General features: G+C 39.3%; 1 pseudogene; it reads right to left on the bottom strand.

Annotated features, from left to right (window-relative positions):
- Nucleotides 1–18532, bottom strand: part of LOC127625846 (WD repeat-containing protein 18-like) — a 118630-nt pseudogene that overhangs the window by 21799 nt on the left and 78299 nt on the right.

The raw sequence follows: 18532 nt of genomic DNA, 5'->3' as shown, positions 1-18532 counted from the left end.
GGTGCGTGCCGTTTTTAGATGGGACTCCTTGTGTCACTTCATTCGACACAATGTCAGTGAGTGATAGAAGGGGAACGTCATGGTTACAGTTGCAACCTCCGTTCCCCGAGGGAAGGAATGAGACATAGTGTCCCTCCTGCCACAGCACTAGACCTACCACTGTAAACGGCCGTACCTTATTTTCAGCTCCTCAGTGCAAAATCCTGACTGGCACTCGCTGCCCCACTTCCCTTTATACCTGTATGTCCGGGGCGGGGCATGCAAATTCTGTCTGCCAACTTGACATTGGCCTTTTCTCAGGTTCAGAGGTACATATGGCGTCCCAGGAAGACCCCTTGTGTCACTTAATTTGACACAACGTCTCGTTCCTTCCCTCGAGGAACGGAGGTTACAATAGTAACCATGACGTTTCTAACGATCTTAAAAATCTTTTGATCTGAAGGCGTATACTTACATGTTTGACAATAGTTTTGTAGACAAAAATATAATTTTGCCACCATATTAATTTACAAAAATACAAAACTAAAATTGTATTATAATAAAAAGGTTTGACTTTGACCAAATAATAAAGAAATGCAACCAATCTAGGTGCCCACCATAGATGGGAACTCCATCAATACTGTTTAAACAGCATCCCAGGGTGATACCTCGAGAAGGTGGTTAAGAAAATGTCAAGAGTACATGTCTGAAAATTCTAGGCAAAGGGTGACTACTTTGAAGATGCTAAAATATAACAAAGTTTTGATTTATTTTGGATTTTGTTTAGACGCAACATAATTCCTATAGTTCCATTTATGTTATTCCATAGTTTTGATGACTTAAATATTATGTTAAAATGTGAAGAAAGACAATTATAATAAAGAACAAGTGTTTCAAAACGTTTGACCAATAGTGTATATATACACCGATCAGCCACAACATTAAAACCACCTGCCTAATATTGTGTACGTCCCCCTCGTGCCACCACAACAGCGCCAAACTCCATCTCAGAATAGCATTCTGAGATTATATTCTTCTCACCACAATTGTACAGAGCACTTATCAGAGTTACAGTAGACTTTATCAGTTCAAACCAGTCTGGGTATTCTCCTTTGACCTCTCTCATCAACAAGGCATTTCCATCTGCAGAAATGCCGCTCACTGGATGTTTTTTTTGTTTTTGGCACCATTCAGAGTAAATTCTAGAGACTGTTGTGAGATCAGCAGTTACAGAAATACAAAACCAGCCCATCTGGCACCAACAATCCTCCATGCGATTATCTAATCAGCCAATCGTGTGGCAGCAGTGCAATGCATAAACTCATGCAGATACAGGTCAGGAGCTTCAGTTAATTTTCACATCAACTATCAGGATGGGGAAAAATGATTTCAGTGATTTGGATGTGGCATGATTGTTGGTGCTAGACGGGCTTGTTTGAGTATTTCTGTAATTGCTGATCTCCTGGGATTTTCATGCACAACAGTCTCAAGAATTTACTCCGAATGGTGCCAAAAACAAAAATCATCCATTGAGGGGCAGTTCTGCAGATGGAAATGTCTTGTTGATGAGCGAGGTTAAAGAGAATGCCCAAACTGTTTCGAAATGACAAAGTCTACGGTAACTTAGGTGGCAGGTGGTTTTAATGTTGCGGCTGATTGGTGTGTGTGTGTGTATATATATATATATATATATATATATATATATATATATAGCCTGTTGAAAATATTCAATGTATATCTTAATAATTGTTTACTTGCTCAGAAATGACATAAAAATTATTTTAATTCATAATCTTTCATTCACCATGCAGCCATTGTAGTCAATTACATTCAACATGTTTAATGAAATAAAAATCTAGTTAAAGATAATGAAGGCATATTTTCCAAATTGTTCTATTAGATGAACTCAAATAATGGGATTTAATTTATTATAATATATTATTAATATAATTTATTATATTATTATAATAAATATAATTTATATGCACCAATATAACAATACAATAATAACATCATCTTGATGGTAATAGCAATAATTATTGCATATTTTACAAAAAAACATAATTGTGAATGAACAGGGTGTGCAAAAACATCACTCTGTTATATTTTGAAACACAGTTGGATATTATTTATTACTGTCCAGTGAAGTCTAATTTTATAATGTGATATATTTGACAGTTTATCATGTTCCTTATTACAAAATTTGGTGAAACGCTGCCGCATCGTGTCATGTTTTTAAGATTTGTATAATGACTATAAATGTTTGGAATTGGGCAAATTGTTGAAACTGCAGCACTCCAATTCAGTTCATAATACACACGAACTGCTCAGAGACTGATGAAAATACCGTATCATGAGCCCCAGGCATGATTGCAAAACAATTCACTCTCGGTTGGAATCAAAGCCTTTTGCGGTTTAGTTGTCACATATTACCTTAATCTTGTTTTTGACGTTATTTTGATTTATTGTGCAGTAGAGGTAGACTGATATATCGGTTTTACAGATAATCATTGCAGACAGTTGCTTTGTGTAACCATCAGTTATCATAAAAATCTATGCCAATAGTTTTTTTATTCCTAATTTCTTTATTCCTCATAAGCATCTTCTGGTGAAATTATAGGGCTATAAAAAGCTTCATCTGTTTAATATTTACATACAAAGCATTGTAACAAAGCCAAGTCTTTGTCATTTTTACAAGAAAAGTCCTCAGTGTATTTCAGGCTTGTTTATGGTTTAAGATCCTCCGTTATGCAGTAAATCTTAATTTTCAGTTTATTACTGGAATTTTGGTTGCACAATAAACAGATTTTGATTCATTTTGTATATGTGATTGATACATCAGCCTGTGAACCATCATAGAAGAGGAAGGCTAAACTCTTTGATAATTCTATATTTTGATTAAAAAAAAAACAATTCTGTAGATTTAGCAGTTATCTGCCTTTTCCACCAACTTAGTTATTGGTATTGGTAAAATCCACTATTGGTCGACCTCTATTGTGCAGCCTTGAAGGATAATGAACTTAGTGTAATGATACACTGTTAAAGCAACATACTGTAGAGGCCAAATTAAAATAAATCCCCCTTGAGTGCTTTGCCATCATGTCCTGGGCCCAACACAATTGGTTAACACTGCTATTGCAGATACAGTGCATCACCTGTGTGCTGGCTCCCAGTCTCAGACACACACCTTCAGTGCCTGTCCCATCTCCCTGCTTGGAGAGGTTCAGGTGGCGACTAAATCTTGGCAGTGGGATGGCTGGAAGGCTGTCAGGAAGGAACATATTGGCAGGTGCTGATATGATGGCAGCATAGGTAACAGGAACTGTTAAAAACAGAAGACTGGGGTTTCAAATGATCCTTAAATATTCTCATACATCTTATACATTTGTACCAACTGTAATACGTCAGACCTCTGAAAATCATAGACATTTTGTAAGAGTTTGTGAATACTGATGTACTGTGTGAAAATGTTATTTTTAAGGAATGACAATTCTGAATACAAAAAAAAACCCAAAGTTGATATTCACTGCAAATCTTTTTGCACATTTTGTTCAATTGAAAACATTCAGGGGCAGATTTACTAAGGATGAATTGCACCTGGTAAAAGCGTATTTATTTTGCACACACTGTTTGTGCTAGTTTAGTGCCCAATTCACTAAAGAAATGATGCAGATCAGGCACCGGTGCAAATGCACCTACAAAATCACTATATGGCAGAGGATGCTGCAGGCCATCATATTTGGCACACCCTGCCGGGACTGTACACACGCATCTGGATTTCAATTTATAACGCTCTCATCATTTAATCATTATTTGATGAATTATTGCTGATATGTTGGTTGAGAATCTTCACAAAAATATCTTTTAAAGAAAATGAATTTTACTGCTAGCTTTCATTTACGGTAATAGCACAATCTAAATTGCAGAGGGCAATTTTTGTGAATGAAGCAAAATATAAAATGAGACTAACTTACATAGAAAGAGGTGTGTTTGCGCAGAAAGGAATGAAAATGACTTCATTTAAATACTCAAGATGCTGCACAATTTCAGTACTGATTGCATATGCTAAAATTGAGTGAAAGTGGTTAGTGAATACGACGCAGGATTTGAGGCTGAAAACCACATGCAAAAGTTGCACAACTGTTTAGTGAATCTGCCTCTCAATGTGTCACAACCCATTTTAATCAGAAACGTATGAACCAATGATGTTTAATGTGCACATGCACAAATGGGTTTCAAGAGCTAAAGCTTGGAGGAAAATCTTAAGAGAATAACTGATTACCGTACATTTTACCTTCACACAATCTGCTGATACCATCTCAACATTCAAGTACCAGTTGAAAACACATCTGTTCCAAGAACACTTAACCAATACACACTAAATGAACTTACTACTGAACTTAACTTGCACTTTCTGTACAAACAAATCCTTCTCTCTCTCTCTGTTTCTTCTGCGCTAGTGCCTATAATACTTCAGCCTCCTTGAGAGCTTGGCAGTACAACACTGAGATATTGTTGAACTTTGTATGACAAATTGCTTGCTATGTTCCTAATTTTTAAGTTGCTGTAGGATTATCCACGAACAAAGCCATCAAATGAACACATTTTCACATTCCACAGATCAAAGAGATCCCCCACCGAGCCATTAGTGAGTCATAAAAACAAATCTATGGCGCCTAAATTGCTGAAGGAGATGTCTCTCCCATGCCTGATTAGAGAGCTCACCAATAAAGATCCTTCTTTGTTCCACAAACCTAAACCTACAGCATGATCTTCTGAACTTCCACACAGAGCTAAAGCAGGTTTTATTTGAAAGGATTCCTTGTGAGATCCTCATAAGATCCTCAGCCCAGTACTTGTGATTTAACCCTAAAAAATATACACCATACCTAGCCCTGCTAGATAATTCTGAAAATGTCTCTATGACCACACTTGATCACTTGTATAACTGACAAATTAATGATTATAGCCGATGTACCTTATATAATGTGTATAGTGATAGGTAATCACTTATAACTGACAAGTATATGATTATAATCTTTAATCTGGTACGATTCACCTCATTCTACTAAGAATGGTAACTATTCAACTGGATATTATACACCGACAATCAGGGTTCTCATAACATGTAATGTATTATCCATGTTGTAAAACCAATGAATTAACCAGTATGATTTGTAATCAGGGATTTTCATGTTTTGTTACTTACACGTGTAATGTTCATGAAAGAATGTCATATTTAGTATGTAAATAATTGCTTGTTTATGTAGACAAATGTTGATAGCAACGAATGTCATGTCTCTTGTACTGTTGTCAAGATATAAAAGTTAATGATTAAACATGCACTATTTTGCATGCACTGCTTCCAGATCCTCCGTGCCATGTAGAGTCCAAGGAAAATGCAACGTCAAATACACAACGCAAATACATCTCCAAGAATTTTGCTCAAAGTGCTGGTGTATTAGTTGAATACTTTGGTAATCTGATTGCAAATCAATTTAGACTCAAAGAAGGATAAATGGTTCTTAAAGCATTGTCAACAGACTCCATAAAGTTAATTTTCACTGTATTGATCTTTCTGTCACTTTACTCACCAACCTGTTTCATGTTTTATGTGTTAGATTAGTTTATGTTTAGAATAGCAATAAAGTTTGTCTGTATTCAAAGATAATTTGACTGTGGTATATTTTGATAAATAATCTCATCCCTGATTTCACTTCAAAGCTGTACTTAAATATGTTTAATGTTATTTTAAATAAGCCATGTTACTCCAATATTACTCCAATAAGTGAATGAATCATAATTCCCTTACTAAAGCCTATTCCATACAATAGAAATTGTGAGCGGATAAAACGAGATGTTGTTTAATGGTGGAGAATTCTATTCAGACAAATAATCTATTTTTTTTGTAATTTATCTCATTTATATTGGTTGTTGAATGTGACTAATTCCATTATAAATTTCCTTACATATAATAAAGAATAAGGACAGTTTTATTTCATTCTTAGCTCACGCATACATATAATGGTGGAGAATTGCGGCACTTTAATCCATACCATGTACATTTATACTACCAAATTCCCTACATCGCTTTGGATAAAAGCATTTGCTAAATGGCTAAATGTAAAATGAGGTATTTTACAAACCCTAAGCAATCTCAAATTTCTAAAAGTTTCCAGAGATGATGCCAGACCAGTGTACAATACTGAATGAAGCCAAGAGGACAGATTCTTGAACAGAATTTATGATTTTTCCCTCTTTAATCATTTACCAAATGGAAACTGAGACGATAAAATCACTCAAAAACATTATGACTCATGCACTCAGAAGTGCTAAAGAGCTTACAACGCAGGACATTTTTATTTGCCTATTACTGTCAGTCTTGAACATACTAACAGCAAATTACTGACACATCCATCTGAAAAACCTATCGCATGCAATCTGATCTAAACTGGCAGGTTTGTCAGACAAGCAGGAGAAGGTTTGTTTGTTTGTTTGTTTGTGCTGACACTGTCTGCACCACTCTCAGGAATAAAACATTGTTCCTGCAGTTCATCTGAGATTAATTAACAACATCCAGATCCAACTGAGCTTCTGGCAACTGCTGTCTACTGTCCACCTAAAATAAATACACACAAATCATCTGTTCGTTTCTACTGTACCACTGGGAACTGTGGCTGACTCATTTGATCTGCATTAGGTTATGAACAAAACATCAGCTAAGGCAGATCGAATGAGTCAACTGTATCAAAAAAAATTATTCAAAAGCCTTTTTATTATTTATTAATTATTATAGCAGTGGTTTCGTTTTTAACAATATAAAAAGCATTGTGGCCCTCAAATGATATAATGCTGATATGCACTGGTCCCAAAAAGGACACTCAAGTCACATGTCAAAAAAATATGAATTTAATTCTATGAAAAAATATCAAACTAAGAGGCATTTGTAAACAAATCGATTTCAAGAAGTGGAGGGGGTCCCTCGTCAGTAGCCTGAGGACTCAGTGACTCATGGACCAGTTTCAGAAGGGACACATGGAAGGAAGGAGAGATGCGATAAGTGACAGGCAATTCCAAACGGTATGTGACAGGATTAACTTGATGTAAGACCTTGAAGGGACCTACATACCTGGAGCTTAGCTTTTTTTCTGGGGAGTTTCAGGCATAGGTCCCAAGTAGAAAGCCACACCCTTTGACCTGGTTGATACTCTGGATGCGGGCGTCGGTCAGCTTGGATCTTTTGAGATCGGATGGCTCATTGAAGATGGACATGAGCACTGTTCCAGACTAGCTCACATCTTCTAATTTAATCGTCCACGGAAGGCACCTCAGAAGGCTCCCCAGACCAAGGGAATAGTGGAGGTTGATATCCCAGGACACATTGAAAAGGGGTTAGACCTGTAGAAGTGTGTGTGAGGGAGTTTTGGGCATATTCTGCCCATGGAAGGAAGATGCTCCACCTCTCCTGTTCATTACTACAGTACAACCGTAGATATCTACCGATCTCTTGATTGAGTCGCTCCACTGGTCCATTGGCCTGTGGATGGTATCCAGAGGTGAGACTGACGTTGATGTTGAGTAGTTGACAGAAGGCTCTCCATACTCTTGAAGTGAACTGTGATCCTCGATCAGTGACAATATCATTAGGTAATCCATAGATTCGAAACACTTGATTGAACGGTACTTGAGTAGTTTCCATGACTAGATTTATAGAAGCGATCAATAGTGACCATGATAGTGGTGGATCCTGGAGAGTTCGGCAGATCAGTGACAAAGTAAGTAGATAAATGGGACCAGGGTCATTGAGGTATGGTAGTGGTTCTAATAGTCCTGCAGGTAGTTGACAAGGTGTGCGTGATTGTGCACACATCAGACAGGAACTTACATAGTTCTTGACATCTGTGGATAGTGTGGACCACCAAAAAGAATTCCTGACAAGTGTTTGTACGGTTAATTCCAGGATGTCCAGAGGCGAGTGAGGTGTGAACCACTGAATTATTCCATTGCGTAGACTGGAAGGAACATACACTTTGCCAGTGGGACATTCGGAAGGGGAGGGTTCCTCTTGTTGACGGCATTGAATCTCCTCCATGATCTCCCACCGGATGGGTGCAATGATGGAGGAAGGTAGAATTCTCTCCGGAATAATATATGTCTCAACAGATTCATAGATACATGACAAAGCATCATCTTTATTATTCTTACTTCCTGGATGATATGTGACTGTGAGATCGAACCGAGTGAAGAAGAGTGCCCATCTAGCCTGGCGAGGATTCAATCTCTTGGCTTCCTTGATATATTCCAGATTTTTGTGACTGGTGATGACTTGGAATGAGTGAAGAGCACCTTCAAGCCTGTGTCTCCACTCCTCTAGAGCGGCTTTGATAGACAGTAACTCCTTATTACCGATGTCATAATTGCGCTCTGCTGATGTTAATTTCTGAGAGAAGAATTCACAGGGGTGTAGCTTGCCTGGGTTTCCATGACGTTGGGAAAGGACCGCACCAATGTATCTGAGGCATCAACTTCTACAATGAAGGGAAGTTGCGGGTCGGGATGCTTGAGAATGGGAACAGAGGTAAAACTGTACTGGAGTACAGTACTGCCTCTGTCCATGTCAACCTCTTGGGTTTTCCTTTAATAAGAGAGGTGATGGGTGCAGCAGTAGTACTGTAGATATGGATGAACCTACGATAGAAATTAGCGAAGCCTAGAAATCGTTGTAGTTCCTTTACTGTGGTGGGTGTGGGCCAGTCAATGACAGCTCTTACTTTGTTGAGATCCATCTCCACTCCTGAGTGGCTAATATTATATCCAAAGAATGTGGTGGAAAGGACATGAAATTCACACTTCTCTGCTTTGACAAAAAAGATTGTTCTGGAGTAGACGTGACAAGACATTTCTTAATTTGTAAACATGTTCCTCCATAGAGCGTGAATAAACTAGGATGTCATCTATGTGACTATCACATATTGATTCAAGAGGTCCTTGAAGACTCCATTGATGAAAGATTGGAAGACGGAAGGAGAGTTGGATAATCCGTATGGCATAACCAAGTATTCGTAGTGCCCCCTGGTGGTGAGAAAGGCTGTCTTCCATTCATCACCTTCTCGTATTCTGATGAGGTTGGAAGAGGACCTGAGGTCCAGTTTAGTGAAGAACTTGGCCTCTCGTAATTGTTCCAGGGAAGAAGGAATCAGTGGAAGTGGATGACGGTTTTTGACAGTAATTGAGTTTAGTCCACGATAGTCAATACGAGGTCATAAGCCACCATCTTTTTTGCCAACAAAGAAGAATCCGGAAGCAGCTGGAGAAGTAGAGGGTCTAATAAATCCAGAAGATAGAGCCTTGTCAATGTACTCCTCCATGGCCTTGGTCTCTGGGATTGACAATGGATAAACACAGCTCTTGGGTGGAGAAATGTTAGGAAGAAGGTCGATGACACGTCGCAGGATCGATGAGGTGGTAACTGTGTGGCCCTCACTTTACTAAAAACCTCCGCCAAGTCAGCATACACATTGGGGACATTGTTTAGCAGTGAAGGAGGTTCCTTGGCTAGGTGAGTTGTGCAGACCGTAAACTTAGGTGGTAGTTCTAGACAGTGGAGAAGACAATGAGGAGACCAATGAATTAAGTCTTTGTTCTTCCATGAAAACTTTGGTTCATGAACGGATAACCAGGGATATCCGAGAATCACTGGGTTTTGTGGTGAAGAAATGATGTACAGAGTGGTGATCTCAATGCGAAGCAGACCAGCTTGGAGTTTTATAGGAAGAGTTTGAGTAATATGACCTTTCCCGATGGGACCATCATCGACAGCGGTTACGGTGATGGGTGGTTCACACTTGGTTGTGGGACTGTTCAATTGATTCACTAAGTCTTGATGTATTACATTTGCAGCCGCTCCAGAGTCTATTAACGCCAAAAAATGATATTTTTGGTTAGCTATGGACAAAGTGATGGGTAGTGACAAGCCTTGACTGATAGTTAGAGGATTAAATATGTGACTCACTCGATAACGTTGTGAAGGTGGTAGTAGGTTGTGAAGGCTATATCTTTAACACCAAGTATATCTACTGACTCTGTTGATTTTCTCCTTGATTCTTTTAACTCAAAAGTTAAGTGTAGTTGATGATATTGCTCCTGTGAAAGTCAGGAAGAAGAGTGGCAGACAAAAAGCACCTTGGAGAAACTCAACAGCAGTGCAAAATATGAAAAGACAATGCAGAAAAGCAGAGCGCATGTGGCGGAAGACAAAACTTGTAGTCCATTATAACATCTACAAAGACAGCATCCATGCTTTTAATATGGAACTAGGCAAAGCTAGACAGACTTTCTTCTCGAATATTATAAACAGTAACTTAAACAACACACGCACTCTTTTTGTGACTGTAGAGAGACTGACAAACCCCTCAAGCCAGATTCCCAGTGAAATGCTCTCAGACAGCAAGTGCAGTGAGTTTGCTTCTTTCTTCTCTGAAAAAAATCAATAATATCAGAAAGGTGATCAGCACATCCTTGAGTTGTGCTGGGGTCAGACAAATCAAACCACAACCTGAGAAAGTAGATACTATGTCTGATTTCAAAGAAATTGATGGCAAAATTTTGGAAGAAACCGTACAGCACTTTAAAACATCAACCTGCGCCCTTGATGCACTTCCCACATCTTTTTTCAAAAGTGTGTTCAACTGTTTAGAAGCAGATCTCCTAGAAGTGATAAACTCTTCACTTCTCTCTGGGAGTTTTCCAAACTCCCTGAAAACTGCAGTTGTCAAGCCCCTTTTGAAAAAAAGCAATCTGGTTAAGACCATATTCAGCAACTACAGACCAATCTCAAATCTTCCTTTCATAGGCAAGATCATTGAAAAAGTTGTCTTCAATCAGCTGAACAAATTCTTGAACTCAAATGGATACTTTGACAATTTTCAATCTGGTTTCCGATCGCATCACAGCACAGAGACAGCGCTCATAAAGATAATAAACGATATTCGCTTAAATACTGATACAGGCAAATTATCAGTACTGGTACTACTCGACCTCAGTGCTGCATTTGACACTGTTGATCACAACATACTTCTTGACAGGCTGGAAAACTGGGTGGGGCTTTCTGGGATGGTCCTAAAATGGTTCAGGTCATACTTAGAAGGAGAGGTTATTATGTGAGTATAGGAGACCATAAGTCTGAGTGGACGTCCATGACATGCGGAGTCCCTCAAGGCTCAATTCTTGCGCCACTCCTGTTCAACCTGTATATGCTCCCAATGAGCCAAATAATGAGAAAGAACCAAATTGCTTACCACAGCTATGCAGACGACACACAGATCTACTTAGCCCTATCACCTAACGATTACAGCCCCATTGACTCCCTGTGCCAATGCATTGATGAAGTTAACAGTTGGATGTGCCAAAACTTTCTTCAGTTAAACAAAAGACAAAACTGAAGTCATTGTGTTTGGAAACAAAGATGACGTTCTCAAGGTGAATGCATACCTTGACACTAGGGGTCAAACAACTAAAAATCAAGTCAGGAATCTTGGGGTGTCTCTACAGTCAGACCTTAGTTTCAGTAGTCATGTCAAAGCAATAACTAAATCAGCATACTATCATCTGAAAAATATTGCAAGAATTAGATGCTTTGTTTCCAGTCAAGACCTAGAGAAACTTGTGCATGCTTTCATCACCAGCAGGGTGGATTATTGTAATGGACTCCTCACTGGCCTTCCCAAAAAGACCATAAGACAGTTGCAGCTCATATAGAACGCTGCTGCCAGGATTCTGAGCAGAACCAGAAAATATGAACATATCACACCAGTCCTCAGGTCTTTACACTGGCTCCCAGTTACATTTAGGATTGATTTTAAAGTATTATTACTGGTATATAAATCGCTCAATGGGCTAGGACATCAATATATTGCAGATATGCTCACTGAATATAAACCCAACAGATCACTCAGATCATTAGGATCACATTAGCTAGAAATACCAAGGGTTCACTCTAAGCAAGGGGAGTCTACTTTTAGCTATTATGCCAGCCGCAGCTGGAACCAGCTTCCAGAAGAGATCAGATGTGCTCCTACAGTAGTCACATTCAAATCCAGACTCAAAACACATCCATTTAGCTGTGCATTTACTGAATGAGCACTGTGCCACTGTGTGTCCGACTGTTTGTACTGTATTTTATTCTAAACTGTTTCAATTATTCTTATTTTTTTATTCTTATTTTAATCTCTTCTTTGTAAAGCACTTTGAATTACCATTGTGTATGAAATGTGCTATATAAATAAACTTGCCTTGCCTTGCCTGGAGTTTGGCAGACAAACTAGAATGGAAGATGTGCTTCAACACAATGTCGGAAGCAGACTTATTGCCTTGACGTAACTGAGTGAGCTGAGTAGCTGCATCCATGCCTCCCACAGGGTATTGTGAAAAACATCTCGAATTAATGTAGTGAAATGACTGTAAGAATGTTGAATACTTGCATCTTGATCCCAAACAGCCGTAGCCCACTCTAATGCCCTCCCTGTTAGTGAGGTCATGATAAATGAGCATTTCAGCATATCTTGGTACAAACACATCAGGTTGGTTTGAAAAGTAAATCGAACATGGTTGCAGGAAACCAGTACAGTTATCAGGAGAGCCGTCAAACATATTGGGAAGAGCAAATCTCACCGGATCATGGCGTGGTGCTGGAAGAGACAGAATATATTGAGTTAGCTGGTCATTGGTGGCTTGTAGTGTTAGTAGCTGGTGTTGAAAACCCTTGAGCACCTCATTCTGATATCCAATGCATGAAAGGAGTTGAGAAACATCCGCTGGATCCGAGTTGGGCGAAGTATTCTGCAAGGATGACGTCGGCTGAGCGGATTCCATTTGCGGATATTTATTGGAAGTTTGAACAAACAATTCAAACAGTATTCCATAAACGTAATCAGGTCACAGGCTTGGGTCAAAACACTAAAAAAATCGGTCCACAGGCAAACATATCCAAAACAGTAATCCAGAGAGGTAAACGTACGTAATGGTCATAACAATAGTCAAAAGGCAGCGAAACAAATGCTTGGTAAGGCAGATAACTGGCAATACTTTGCAAAGATAAACTACGAGCACATGGCTTATATACACAGTGAATGTTCAAACAGGAACTGATGTGGAAGGAACAGGAAGTGACAAAAGTTCAATATTCAGGTGAGGGCTCCCTCTGGTGGACGGGAGCCTGTTCAGATGTTACAGACTACTAGAAAGTGGAGTAGCCTCTCGCTGCATCCTGCGGTGGACATCCAACCCGGCCACATCCAAGTGTGACGTCGGAAGCCACGCCCATCCAAGTGTGACGTCGGAAGCCTCGCCCATGTCCAAATACGACAAACTATTATTAAAGTGATAAGAGCTGCTTTCAACAGGTAACATCTCATTCTCATACAACTCATTCGTATTATGTTGAACAGTGTTTATACTAAAACCGCAAGTTTGTTTTGTGCATTTTGTTTCGCAGCTACCTTCGTCTTCTAGTCTTCTCTTCTCGATGCTTCTTCCTGTTTTTAAATGTTAACGTTAATGAGAATGTGTCCAATTTGGGCATGGGCGTGGTGGCTTCTGACGTCACACTTGGATGTGGCCGGGTTGGATGTCCACCGCAGGATGCAGCGAGCTGTACTTCAGAAAGTGTCCAAATAATTTCAGTCTTTATTTATGAACACATATATATTGTTTTATAATTACACATTGAACAAACTTGCTTGAAAAGTGTGCTCGTGTTATATTTCTTTAAAATAAACACCACTTGTTTTTCCATTTTTTATATATGATGCAATTACATTCATATGCTTTAAAGAGTGCCCAAATACTTTTTGGGGCCACTGTATACAATATCTTGTAATGATAGGATGTACACAGAATTAGTCTTATTTATAGCACTTATTGTACACAATATGTATTAAAATTTACACAAAATAAATAATTGAAAACAGAAAATGTTTGTTACTGTCAGTAAATTTTGGAACTGACACTAGGCAAAATTATCACTTCTGTTAATCAGCCAAACAGGGACAATTCTTGGCGAATGCTGGTAATCTCAAAATGGAAAAATATTGCCTGGCCATAACACTTTCTAACACTTTTAACATTACACATGTTAAAACGTTTTTTTGGAATAGAAAGATTTCACAGAATCTGCATTAGTTTAGTCACACCACAAGTGAAAGCTGGCATGGACCAGCAGGAACCCAGAGTTTCCATTACGGCACTAAAATGCCAGTGATTTTCCATCAAAAACAGATGGAACCCAATAAACAAACAAAAACAATTAAGGTAAGTATTCATACTTCAAAGACGTAGCAGAGTATTGGTTTTCTACGACACAATTTTGTCCTGTCGCCCTGACATTCACCAAAGATTAATCATTGGATAATTTCACTGAGAATGTCAGAGAGGAGATATATCACACAGAATAGTCTGTTGGCAGATTAGATTAGATTTATAAACTGTTGGCGTTTGATATAAAAATTAAAAAATGAGTTCCATTGTTCACATGGGCAAAGTCATTCCAGCGCTGATGACATCAAATGTTAAAACAGATCACATGGGAAGCATCCTGCCAATGCTGGAATGGTTTGTTATGGGTATTCTGGTCCCCTTTTAAATGCTGCAGGACATCAGTAGATTGAATAATAATAAAATAATAAAAAAGACAATTAAAAAATAAGACACCTGTGTGCAGGTGTGATCCAATTGAAATAGCGCAACTCTGCTGTAAACTTGAAAACAGATATGGAGATGGATTTTGGATGGCTAAAAATAAAGGATAGGTTTGGCAAAATATTCAACCTGCTCTTTTTCATACAATGCAAGAGCATGGGGATATTACATTTACCTAAAAGCTGTCCATATAACTTGTGCACTTTTGAAGCCATATGATAGACTTGTGGGTGGAACAGATAGAAATGTATGTATTTATTTACTGAAAATCTACTCTGCCATTCATGTTCATGTACATTGAAATATGATGCTACAAGACTTGGAATACAGCGCACAAGTCATATGGACTACAGGTATAGTGCTTGTTTTGTCATTCCTGAAGCTCCAGAAATGTAATTTAATTAAAATTTTTGGTTGAACTATTCCTGTAAAAATATATACTGTATATGTCTGTGGCAGGGCGGAGGGCGGGGCCGGGTAGTGATCCTACACACCCGGTCCCGTATTAGGCTAATCAAGCCCCCCCCGAGAGGGATAAAGGTCGACTGCAGAGGATTGTGCGACAGAGAGAGATCGTTTATGGACATGTCCGTCATATGTGTGTGTTTGTCTTTCAAGTTTCTAAGTTTTATATCAAACCATTATTTATATCGTCAAGCTGGTTCTCGCCTCCTCCTTCGCATTGATCCCTTTACACTGGTGCCGAAAACCCGGGAAGGAGGAGGGATACGTCGTAGTAGAGTTCTCGCCACTACCGTCCACCCAAATGGAGCAGCCGCGGCCATCTGCCGGGGGACGAGGAGCCCAGCCGCCTGAAAGAGGACGATGGCCGCCGACCGTGAGGGGAGAAGGGGCTCCTAACCGACCGCCTGGAGCAGTCAGGGCCGCTGCCAGGGGTGGAGGACTTCCCTACCAGCTGCTGAAACGCAGTGGGGTTTGAGACCGCCGACTGCGAGCGGGGAGGGGCTCGCTGCCGACCGCCTGGAGCGGGAGAACCGCTGCCAGGGGCGGGGGAGACCCCTTCTGTTCCGAGAGAACGCGGCGGGGCGTTCCGTCTGCCAGGGGCTGGAGGTCTGCCTCTGATCCGCCAGGAGAGGTGTGGCTGTCGTCCGATAGAGGGTGGAGGAGTGCTGGCGAGTAAGAGATTTTTTTCATCTCTCTCCTCTCTCTCTCTCACTGCTGCTCTACGTTGGCCTTTTCCCTCTTTTAAATTTTACAGTGTTTTTTTTTTTGGGGGGGTACTACAATGTTACAGGAAGTACCCCCCCAGTTTAATTATTTCTGTTTCCCTCCCCTTGTCCCCTCCCTCGTCCAGGTAGACGGAGATGACATGCCAGCAGACGGGGCTTAGGGCACGCCCTCCCCCAGGGAAACGGGGGGGGGGGGGGTGGTGTACGTCATGCTGGGGGCTCCCCAGCCTGAGAGAACGAGGGAGGAATGTGGCAGGGCGGAGAGCGGGGCAGGGAAGTGATCCTACACACCCAGTCCCGTATTAGGCTAATCAAGCCTCCCAAGAGGGATAAAGGTCGACTGCAGAGGATCGTGCGGGAGAGAGAGATCGTTTACGGACATGTCCGTCATATGTGTGTGTTATTCTTTTGTTTAAGTTTTATATCAAACCATTATTTATATCGTCAAGCTGGTTCTCGCCTCCTCCTTCGCATTGATCCCTTTACAATGTCACAGGCCCATGACTTTGTAATTTGAAGTCTTTTGATTCAGAATCATTGATTTATTGAAGCCAATCAGCATAACACAAAGGGCACTCTTACAGTATAAGCTTCCGGGTAGCACCCCGCTTTACAAAAGAGAAAAAAAGATAATAATTAATAGCTTTTGCTGAGCATCGGCTCAATGAACAGTTTGTATATTAATCCCTGTTTTTGAATGATGCCAAAGCAGTTATGATAAAACAGGTAAGCAGTGATGCAGCAGCAGTTGCCTGGAGAACGCAGTTGTCTCTCAGCTGTGCGGATTTGGCGAGAGAAACATCCTGCTCTTGTCCAAATGCATAAAATTATGAGTCTTTTGATCAATTCAGCCTGGATCACAATTTCCCAGAAATGTTGCAGACTTTCATCTGAGACCTCTTTCAGGCTTACAATGCCATCTTCTTGATGGTAGAATTAATACATACGTGACTAATAAACATGCCCAGATGGTATCTGCAGACCTCTTTCACATTTCCTGCATCGAGAATGGATTTAAATATGGTTAAATATGTTAAATGAAGTTGAGAGTACTATACTCACATTGACTAATAAAGCATTATGAACTTAATCAAAGTATTTAACAAACACTTACATTTGACAATGAATCTTTCATACAATTTGTTATCCTTTTCAGCCAATTCTTTCAGAGGAATCAACTCATGAGATTTGCTCATTCACTCACAGATTTTACTCCACACATACTTTTCCAAAGAGCAAACCAATGATATATATATATATATATATATATATATATATATATATATATATATATATATATAAGCCGTACACTAACTTTAAGTAACTTTTATTCAATGATTTCATCCATTTCCATGACTTTTTCGGCCTGCAAAACTATTAGATTTTTTTTTTTAAAACAATCATGCCACTGTCGAAATCACTGAGATCACATTTTTCCCAATTCTGATGGTTGATAAGAAATGAAGCTCCTGACCCATATCTGCTTGACTTGATGCATTGCACTGTTGCCACACGATTGGCTGATAACATAATCGCATGAGTAAATAGGTTTTCCAATTAAACACATGTGTTCCAATTAAAGTGCTCTGTGAGTGTATATACTGTGAAGAAATGAGTCTGATGTAATGTGAGTTACTTGCCTAAATGTAATAAAATTAAGTAAACAAATGAAGTTAATCCCCGGTGTAAACATCTGCATATTAGAAGCATGGAATTGGAACATGGTGAAGTTCACAGATCTTCAAACAGAAATCAAACAAAGCATTTGATTTTTCAGACTTTGAGAAACACAAAAAATTATCTTACTCATCAGAAACGATGAATTTCTAATAAAGAAGTTTTAATAATTACTTTGCTTGAGACTTATTCATTTATACTTTTTTAGTCTGCCTACATGTTTGTGTTTCTTTAGATTGAGTAATTGGTGTGTCCTGCTAAACCTGAGGACACAATGATGACCTCCAAAAGCTTTTCTGAATGATGGTAAATTAATAAAAAAATATGATTATTTACAGGACACAAAATCATAGATACTGATAACAAGAAAAATACTCAAGCTTAACCACATATTGTGTGTGTGTGTGTGTGTGTGTGTGTGTGTGTGTGTGTGTGTGTGTGTGTGTGTGTGTGTGTGTGTGTGGCATGTCTGTATATATAAGAGTTATGATCTAAAAAACTCAGTCATGAGTTAAATTCTGCCTTGTTCTATTAACACTGCATTAATATTTTAAAATAACAACAATGCTTGAGATTAAATGCTTGAGGTGGGGCATCCCATACCTTATACTATATCTAAATAATGTTCAATGTCAATAAAGACTAAATAATATACATGCAGAATACCTTTCAAACTAAGCAGTGACACACACATAGGAGTGAGCCTGGCTGAGAGCAGCAACGATTATTTTAATTTTTTTGTGGAGTATGTAGGGGCATAACATGAATGTTAATGAAGGATTTAAGGCCTCATGTAGTAAAATTAAAGGCGCCTGCAGGTGTATTTACAGCACTCAAACATGAAAATAGTGAGGGAACCCCACATCATAAATTCCCTTGACATAATCACAATTTGCTCAGTGGAATTCTGCAGGACCTTTATATTTGACCCAGAACAGCCCTGAAGCTGAACCGTGATGAATGGCAACCAGGCATTAACACAACGAGCGCCA

The sequence above is a fragment of the Xyrauchen texanus genome, chromosome 32 (assembly GCF_025860055.1).
Source record: "Xyrauchen texanus isolate HMW12.3.18 chromosome 32, RBS_HiC_50CHRs, whole genome shotgun sequence".
Classification (NCBI taxonomy): Eukaryota; Metazoa; Chordata; class Actinopteri; order Cypriniformes; family Catostomidae; genus Xyrauchen; species Xyrauchen texanus.
Note: the sequence above shows the minus strand (reverse complement) of the source record. Positions and strands in the feature narration are given on the sequence as shown.